The sequence below is a fragment of the Epinephelus moara genome, chromosome 18 (assembly GCF_006386435.1).
Source record: "Epinephelus moara isolate mb chromosome 18, YSFRI_EMoa_1.0, whole genome shotgun sequence".
Lineage (NCBI taxonomy): Eukaryota > Metazoa > Chordata > Actinopteri > Perciformes > Serranidae > Epinephelus > Epinephelus moara.
Window position 1 is genome coordinate 7,812,384 of NC_065523.1, and position 8,870 is coordinate 7,821,253.

At 39.5% G+C, this 8,870-nt stretch overlaps 2 non-coding genes across 2 annotated transcripts; both read right to left on the reverse strand.

The window, feature by feature from the left end:
- Positions 1–591: 591 nt before the first annotated feature.
- Positions 592–664, reverse strand: trnav-uac (transfer RNA valine (anticodon UAC)). The gene has a single exon. It is a non-coding gene; the product is annotated as a tRNA-Val (tRNA).
- A 1,750-nt stretch (positions 665–2,414) lies between these two features.
- On the reverse strand, positions 2,415–2,487 carry trnav-uac (transfer RNA valine (anticodon UAC)). The gene has a single exon. It is a non-coding gene; the product is annotated as a tRNA-Val (tRNA).
- Between the last annotated feature and the right edge of the window lie 6,383 nt (positions 2,488–8,870).

Here is an 8,870-nt window from a genome sequence, read left to right on the forward strand (position 1 = left end):
ACAATGTCAGCATTTTTTTCTGGCAACTGAGCTGGATGAACCTTGCCAATGGTATAAAAATAAAACCCACTATATCTCCCAAGTTAATACACCTCTGTGTTTTCATACAAATATCACTGTATAGTTATATAGTGTTCTTCTAACTTTCTAACACGTCATTATACAAATTCATAAAAATGAGCAAAATTCAATAAACTGCACCCACAAACAAGCTGGAGAGCCAGTGGCTAGATGAAAACCTAACTGAGCTCAACTCAGGGTTGGCTAAGTTCTGGATGATACTATTCTCTGAGAAAGAGAGCCTGCACATATATCGATATGTAAGATTTCATATTAAATGGTAAATTTAATATGAAATTTGTATACCTTTCTAGCCATCCGACCACTCGAAATGCTTTTACAAGTCGCATTCACATTCATACACGAGGCTAGCATCCAAGATGCCACCTGCTACTCAGTTTTTAACACACTCACACACCAATGGAAGCATCATCAGGATCAAGGATCCTTTGACATGCAGACCGGATGAGCCGAGGATCGAACCACTGATCTTCCCACTACCTGCTGCACCTCAGCCGGCCACCAAAGTACTGGTTCCACTGGGTTTCGAACCCAGGACCTTCTGCGTGTAAAGCAGACGTGATAACCTCTACACTATGGAACCATATGCTGTACATGCTTCTGTTTTCGAAATACGCTTCCATTTTCAAAGGAAAAGCACAGTTTGCATAGAGTTTCTTTCAAAATAAACATACTACAAATTGAAATTGAACTTAAAGCAGGAAAGAGTGCAAAATCTTTTCATCAACTGAACACATGCTAAATTTGTGAGCAAGCATATTAGCTGGTGCATACAACTTGCGACACTGTCTGCAGAAATCTCTATCATCAGATAAATCATTGACAATATAATGACCGAGATATTTAATCTCATGACACACTTTAAGAGAGAGACCTTAAGAGACCTCAACCCGATCCAACAAAATTAAGATGAACTGAAACACTGACTGTGAGCCAGACCTGATCAGTGTGAACACCATTGTTGGACCTTACTGATGCGCTTGTGTCTGAATGAAAGAGAATTTCTGCAGCAGGCTTAACATGTGCTGGAAAACCTGGAACCAGAAAAGTGGAGGCTGTTATAGCGGCTCATGATGTCATAATTGCATGTTCATTGTCCAACTGTCCACAAACTTTTGGCCATGTAATTTTCTTTACTTCCTTGGCAAGAGAAGGTCAAAGGTCATCCACACACAAACACTTACATACCCATGTGTCTGTGTCTTTCTTTGCTCAGTGTTCCGATGGAGTCTGTCTGCTCTGCTTCATTACACGCTCATCAATATTTCAGAGACACTCTCACACATTAATCACTGGATGAGACCTCGTTAGGGAGGAAGCTCCTCCTCAGCTCCCTCTCTCTCTCTACAATACTTACTAATTAGACTTTTCTGTCTCTCTAACTCTTTCTCCTGTCTTACAGTTTGGTGCTTTTCCAAAGTGGTAAATCAAAAATGTGTGCGTACCATGTGGTAATGAACACAGCCGACACACATACACAATCAGACAGAGAGAGATAGATGGTGTATGTTTGCTGAAGTAACATCATTTAATCATGAAAAGCTAAATTTAAGCAAGTTTGACACAGACTGAAAGATTTCTCTTGGCATGTGTCCTTTTTATGGGAGCTGCCTGTTCTAATTCTCAGGTTGTCAAATACCGACACTTTGTCACACCCCTCGGAATGTGGTGTCCATGTCAAAGGCACCCTTTAGCACCTTAATGAGACACACCAGGCTTTCAGCTAAGTCCAATATAAACCCCTCTGCAGCAGTGCTCAACATTGAGAGCAACACATTGTATAAAGAGCGGAAAGTGATCATCGGGTGGAAGGAAGAAGGGGAGGTGTATGGGTCAAACAAAACAAGACTTTGATCCAGGAGACCAACACATTCTCACTCCAACATCATCACATATTGATGTTTGGTCATGAACATCTGACATCTGACATGCAAGGTACCCTGGGTGCATTAATAGTTGACACTCTCGCATGCCATGTAAACTTCAGCCTGTTACATGGACCTGCACTTGTATAGCCTCCTTACTAATCATCCGACCACTCAAGGCACTTTTTACACACACACACATTCATACACTGGTGGCCAAGGGTACCATACAAGGTGCCACCTGCTACTTAGTTTTAAACACACTTACACATCAAATGGAACAACTGGAGCAATTTTGGTTTCAGTATCTTCCGCAAGGATACTTAGACATGTAGGATGGAGGAGCCTGAGATCAAAGCATTGGCTTCCGATTGGTGAACAATCTCTCTACAGTATTTTCGCTCTATCTCCGAACAACAACCATTTATCTCAGCTCTATCTCTGAACCACAACTATCCACCAAAGAACTGGTTCCACTGGGTTTCGAACCCAGGACCTTCTGCGTGTAAAGCAGACGTGATAACCTCTACACTATGGAACCACATAGTAAAAACTTTGTGTTTTGAGAATACACTTCCATTTTCACAGGAAATGTACAGTTTACATAGAGTTTCTTTCAAAATAAACATACTACATCGGTACAACACTGCAAATTGATGTTTGTTTCCTTCAACAACAAACACACATGGTTACATTTAGCCAACACACACATGTGATTGGGTTTGGCTTTACAATCTAACGGGAAATGAACACTGGCCTCCTGGGTTATGCTGCTTTCGTTTTGTACTCGGAGGTCGGAAGTCGGAGGTGGGAATGACGTCACCTCCAAGTTGTCAACAGTTTTTGCATTCCAGTTGACGACGGTGGACAAGTCGGAAAAAAACATGGACGTCCGCAAGAAAGCCTTTGTTGCCCTTTGTTATAGACAGCTTCAAAACCATCATGCACTCCAACTGATGACAGCCACAGATGAGGCTGACCTAATGTAAAACAAATAAGATAAAATTGCTATAAACAGTACTTTAGCAGAGTGTTTACTCACTATGTATGTGACCGGCAGCCATCTTGAATTCGTAAATCGGGGTTGATGCGGTTGCTCCGAGTTTCCGAGTTGGAAATCCGATCTCAGTGTGCGTTCGAGTTTAAACTTCCGACTGGGAACTGGGAATTTCCGACCTCCGAGTACAAAACGAACGCACCATTAAAGACGGTGGTTGTTGGACCCATACACTGGCCACCCACCCTACTCGGACTTTTGCCCCCTAAACCTATGTTCTTGTCCTGCCTCTTTTCTCGTGATGCACCATTACATAATGACGGTGACCGGCTGCATATTATGCCGATGTGAAAGGACGGCTTCTTTCGTCGGTCTCTGACATCAAAAGTCACATCCCAAACGCCGGTGTTATTATGTCATGCAAGAACAAATTCAGTGCTGTTGTTAGACTCAAAAGCATGCAGCATAATGTACCATCAAGCCAAGTCAATTTTATTTATATAACCTGATAGCTTAAATCACAATTTGCCTCAAGGGCTTTAAAATCTGTACATGATATGATATTGTCTGTCCTTAGACCCTCGCTTTGGATAAGAAGAAACTCCTCCAAGAAACCGTTTAGAAGGATTAATATGAAAGAAAGCTCAGGAGGAACAGCAAAGAAGCAATCCCTCTTTCAGGATGGACAGACATGTAATAGATGTCGTGTGCAGAATAAGCAACATATTAAAATAAATGTATAGACAATTCAGATAACAATAATGATACATAGAATGTGACTGTGTATATATGCACACACACACACACACACACACTTACTCACTCTCACACATGCCCATCTGTGCTGATTGTGCCAGCAAAGGAGAACAAAACCTCAGCAGACACACACACACAAACACATGCAAGGCGACACCTGCTGTCTGACAGGTGAACTGCAGTCTCCCCTTCAGTCTGCTCAGTTAAACAATTCTGTTATGTAATATTAGCAGCATAATGATTAAAAAAAACACTACAATATTTTAAAGACTAGTTCATTTTCATGATATTATTTGACCTTTAACAGGTCAGAAATGAAGTGACGACTTTCCATCCAAACTGTGTAATTTAGTCATTATTAACTGTGAGTATAACTGTATGGGCTCATTACCTACATTATATACAGCCATCATGAAATCCATAGCACAATACAAACATAAAAATCCCATCAAACTGCAAACAATATCACTGTAGAGAAACATTAACTGCTACATACAAGCCCACTGCATGTTAATGTATCAGTGATTCATTCAGTGGTGGCGAGCACAAAAGCACAAGTATGAGAATATTATGGCTTCACTGTCCAGAGAAAGGCATGGAGTGTATCACATAAAGTGAAGGGGGTGGGCAGGTTGAAAAAAATCAAAGATTCCTTCATGTAAATAAAACATTACAAAGCCACTGGGATCTGACAAATGTCCCAAAGCTGAAAGCAGGGCTGTTTCTCTTAACTCGTGAAAAGCTAACACTTGGGGGATAAATGGTTTTCACAGGACAGCAATAAGTTTTCTGTAAACTAACTGCTGTCTGAACACAACAGACGGTAGAGCTCATGCAAATCTCTGATTCTGACACCAAGATCAGGACCCTTATATATAAAGAATTAAAGCTATTCATCATATTTCTTTTGACTTATATTACAGGCTGGCATTCTATATTTTTTCTTACTGGCAATCACATTAAAAAAACAGAACCACCAATATGCCTGACTTTTGACTTTCCTACACAGTTTGTAGCTTTCAGCCATTGGTTACACTGAATACATAAATCTCCTAAAAGACATTTTTTTTAAAAACAACCTTTTTAATATGTAGTTTTTAAAGGCTAAGCATTTTCCTAAATCAGTTGGTCGCTGTAGTTTTTAACAAATGTTGCACAATCAGCAGTAGCAGATTTTTTACCAGTTTGGTGCTCTAGTGAGTTTGTGGCAGCAGTGTGGTGTATGTAGGACTGAAACAAAATGAACTACAGATATTGTGGGATTAGTAGAGAATAGCAAAAGCCCAAAATATCACGAGACACCCTTTAAAAGTAGCTTGCTTGTGTCTTCAACCCCCACACCCCCACACCCGCACACTTTACTTTTCAACAACACTGTGGTTAACCTGTGGTTTGGTTTAGGCACAAAAACCATTTGGTTATGGTTAGGAAAAGATTGTGTTTTGGCTTAAATTTCCCAGTTTTGGGGACACAAACCCTGCTTGAAAAAGCAGTGATGTGTTTGCAAAAAAAAAGGGGGAAAAAAAGCTTTTTGTGCTACTGTCCCCACTGGAGAAACAGAAATGGGTTGCTACAAAACACCCACATTTGGTGGCTAAAAAAATCCCTTGAAATGCAGCTACAACTCACTACATAGCAATAGGTTTTTTTGTTGATCTGAACAGTGGTCTGCAGCTTGGCAGGCATCTCGCCTTGATGACACACCATCCACCATACCCTCGACCTCCCAAGGATAAAGTCAGCTCATATACTACGTCACTTTAGAAACACTTAAATGATAAGTATCAAACAGACAAATGTAATGCATTTGTGGTTAGCAGAAACGTACAATGCCAGCGTTTTCTTCTGGTGACTGAGCTGTGTATCACTAAATGTACATTTGAGGGAATGTCACACAACAGTCTTTATTTGTTTTGTTGTTTCTTTTAATAATCTGTCAGAGGCAGAACAGCAAGAATAAAGTTGATTGCGTTTGCAGTCACTTAATATGCATATTCTTTGTCTGTTATTTTGGCATAAAATTCTCTTCATTATGTATTTTCTCTGATGAACTCCTTCTAACAGCAGCAGAATTTCTTTCCGACTCTGGAAGTGTTTGGGGAGGCTGTGGCTCAGAAGACAGAGCAGGTTGTCCACCAATTGCAAGACCAGCAGTTCAGTCCCCGGCTCCTCCAGTTCACATGTCAAGGTATCTCCGGGCAAGATACTGAACCCCAGAGTGCCCCCAATGGCTGTTCCATCAGTTTGTGAATGGCCACTGAGCAGCAGGTGGCACTCTGTACAGTAGCCTTGGCCACCAGTGTGTGAATGTGACATGCAGTGTGAAAGTGCTTTAGTTGGAAGACTAGAAAGGTGCTGTACAAGTTTATTTTAATATGTTTAACACAACTGGAATTATCAAAGATTTCAAACACAACAAAGTTTACTTTTTTCAGACAGTTAAGTCATATTTATTTTTGCAGAATAACAAGGTCAAGATTATTCTGAAGAATATAAATGTCTTGGTATTCTTCTCTGAGCACTTATGTGATTAATCATGTGATAACTTGAGAACAGGTCCTACACTTCACTTTCAAGTAAAGAGCTGGTTAACAAAACAAATGTGTCTTATTCTTTTTTCTTTTCTTGCAAAGCACGTTTTTCTCCTTATTTGCCTGTTAAGTGCTGTTATTCTAAAACCTTTTTGGCTTCAGACCCTCTTGAAATGACACAGTGTCTACTTGTGAGCTCTCATCACAGGTGATGGCCCAAGTGTTGACATAGATTATGATATTCCCGCTCAGATCTGTCTCATGTTAGGAACTTTTACAGGGATGAAGAGGTGAAAAATTCTGTCAGAATCACAAACAATTTTACATTTTGGGACGTGATGATACTTGTGTCTGTCAGTACATAATATAGGAGACAGCTGGTCAGCCTTCGCCTCAAGGCCACATGTGACGATTTTGTGTTTCTCATCCTTCCATGCAGAGATGTGACCTTGTCCAGTCCTTCACCGAGATACTGACGACAGAAAAAAACATTTGACTGATGGAGCACGAACATTTAGCAGCGTCATTCAGATCGATCACGCCATCTTCGGCAGTGCAGTGTATGAGTGGTGCAGTGCAGCAGCAGATCTGGAGCCAGCTGAAATGTGCTGCTGGGAATTTGGGTAGAAAAGTGATTCTCTGAAGGCTTTTTTACTGACAGCTGGGAGTCGGAGTGGGACTGCAGGCTGCAGAGCCAAGGTTAACCCTGCTGGTTATCCTGGCAGAGACAAGGCACGGGGTCAGAGGTCAAAAGATCAGCCAGACAGACAGAGCCCAGTTAGAGAGAGGAACAGAGCAGAGTTGCTGCAGGCAGTAAGATCACTGTGATCAAAAGATGGGATTATTATATTGAAAAAAAAATGTGTCAAAGAAATGGAAATAAGAATAAGAAATTTGTACAAATACATGCATCATATGTTAATAAGACAGTGTTGCACATAATTATTGTACTGTTAAATCAGTATTGCACAGTTGAAAAGATAAATGATAAATAAATAGCTGCTGACAGGAGAAAAAAGTCAAAGCACCAGTCTATTAACTGATTGTGTCTGACACTGAGGGAGGAGTTAAAAAGTTTGATGGTCACAGGCAGGACTGACTTCCTGTGGGGATCTGTGGTGCACCCCGGAGGAATGAGTGTTGCACAGAATACATGTCTACTGGGAAAAATACCAAAATACTGTATGTTTACTAGAGCATAGACATAACAACAGCTCCAATGGGATGTGTCATTACTGGGGCCAAAAATGGAGTTTGAGCAAAATCCATCTACTGAAGAAAACTATGAGATATAGTTAAAGTTATGTATAATGGAGAAAAAGAAAAAAATATATAGCCATAAACTATAAGACACATTTAACAAGGAAAATAAAAAGAAAACACTGCATAACAAAACAATAGATAACAAATAAAGATCTTGTACATTCTTATATCCAAGCCTTCTCAATTGGGAGCAAGCTACTATTTCAGGAATGTCCAGACAGTGTAGTAGTCTTCCAAACCCTTATCAAACCATTTTCAGCAAGTCCAGGCATTCCTCCAGCCACAAATCCCTCGAGAAGCAGGCTGCTTCCAGTTTTAAAGTTTAGTAGATAGACAGCCATATGTCCCGAGCTGGTCGACAGTGACTCTAACACTATTGTCTGGTTTCAGGCTTAGCAGCAGGCTTTGAGACAAAATGGGAAATTAACATTGAAAACTCTGACATAAGGGATATCACTTGTAACCAGAGTGTTTTAACAGCTGGACAGTCCCAGAGCAGATGGAGTAATGAACCTTGATCACTGTGCCAGCATTTCTATATATTTCTATTGAAAGTATTTGTTTGTTGAATGTAGTAAACAACTTGTGTTGTTGTATTAAACATAACTCACTGTGATCAGCAATATGTGTGATACATTTCCCCCCAAATTAAGCATATCTTTATAGAAACAACAGCCTTAATAGGATACTTGATTGATACAGTCAAAATAGAAATCTAAAAACATACTGGTAACAAGTGTTGATACAGATAAAATATATATATTAACTGGTAGTAAATAAATATTTAATGTTTAAATATGAAATGTTTAGCACTTATACGTTGTCAGGAATAAACAGGAATAAATTATGTATCTTATTATATGGCTGCTTGGTTTTGTTACAACGGTTTTATATATTTAAGTTAGAATATAATTTATCCTAAAAATAATTTTGTTACCCGCATGTTTTGTTAATTTGGAACCTAATAATCATACATTCCATGGATTATTCAGTGTTTGTACAGATAAAATGTTTTCTGAGATTAGGGTTGCAGCTATATACCGGTTTTAAGGTATACAATGATATAAAAGCTGATGGTTATTGTACAGTGTATATTTGCTGATCGACGATATTGAAAAAAATCCAACTGGACGGAGAATCTCCCCTTTCTCTAAATTATTTTCAAAAGGGAGACTTTTTACAATACTTCCATTAACAAAATGGTTTCAGGTTTTAATAATGGTAATAAAACAATTGTTCAACCAATGATTAGCCTTCTGTTTTCATTCTTTTAGGGGTCATTCTGACTGAAAATAATATAAATTCTGTAATAATGTGATACTGTGAAACCGTTTCTGAGATGGTATTGTGGTTATCTCACACTGTTGCAACCCTAAC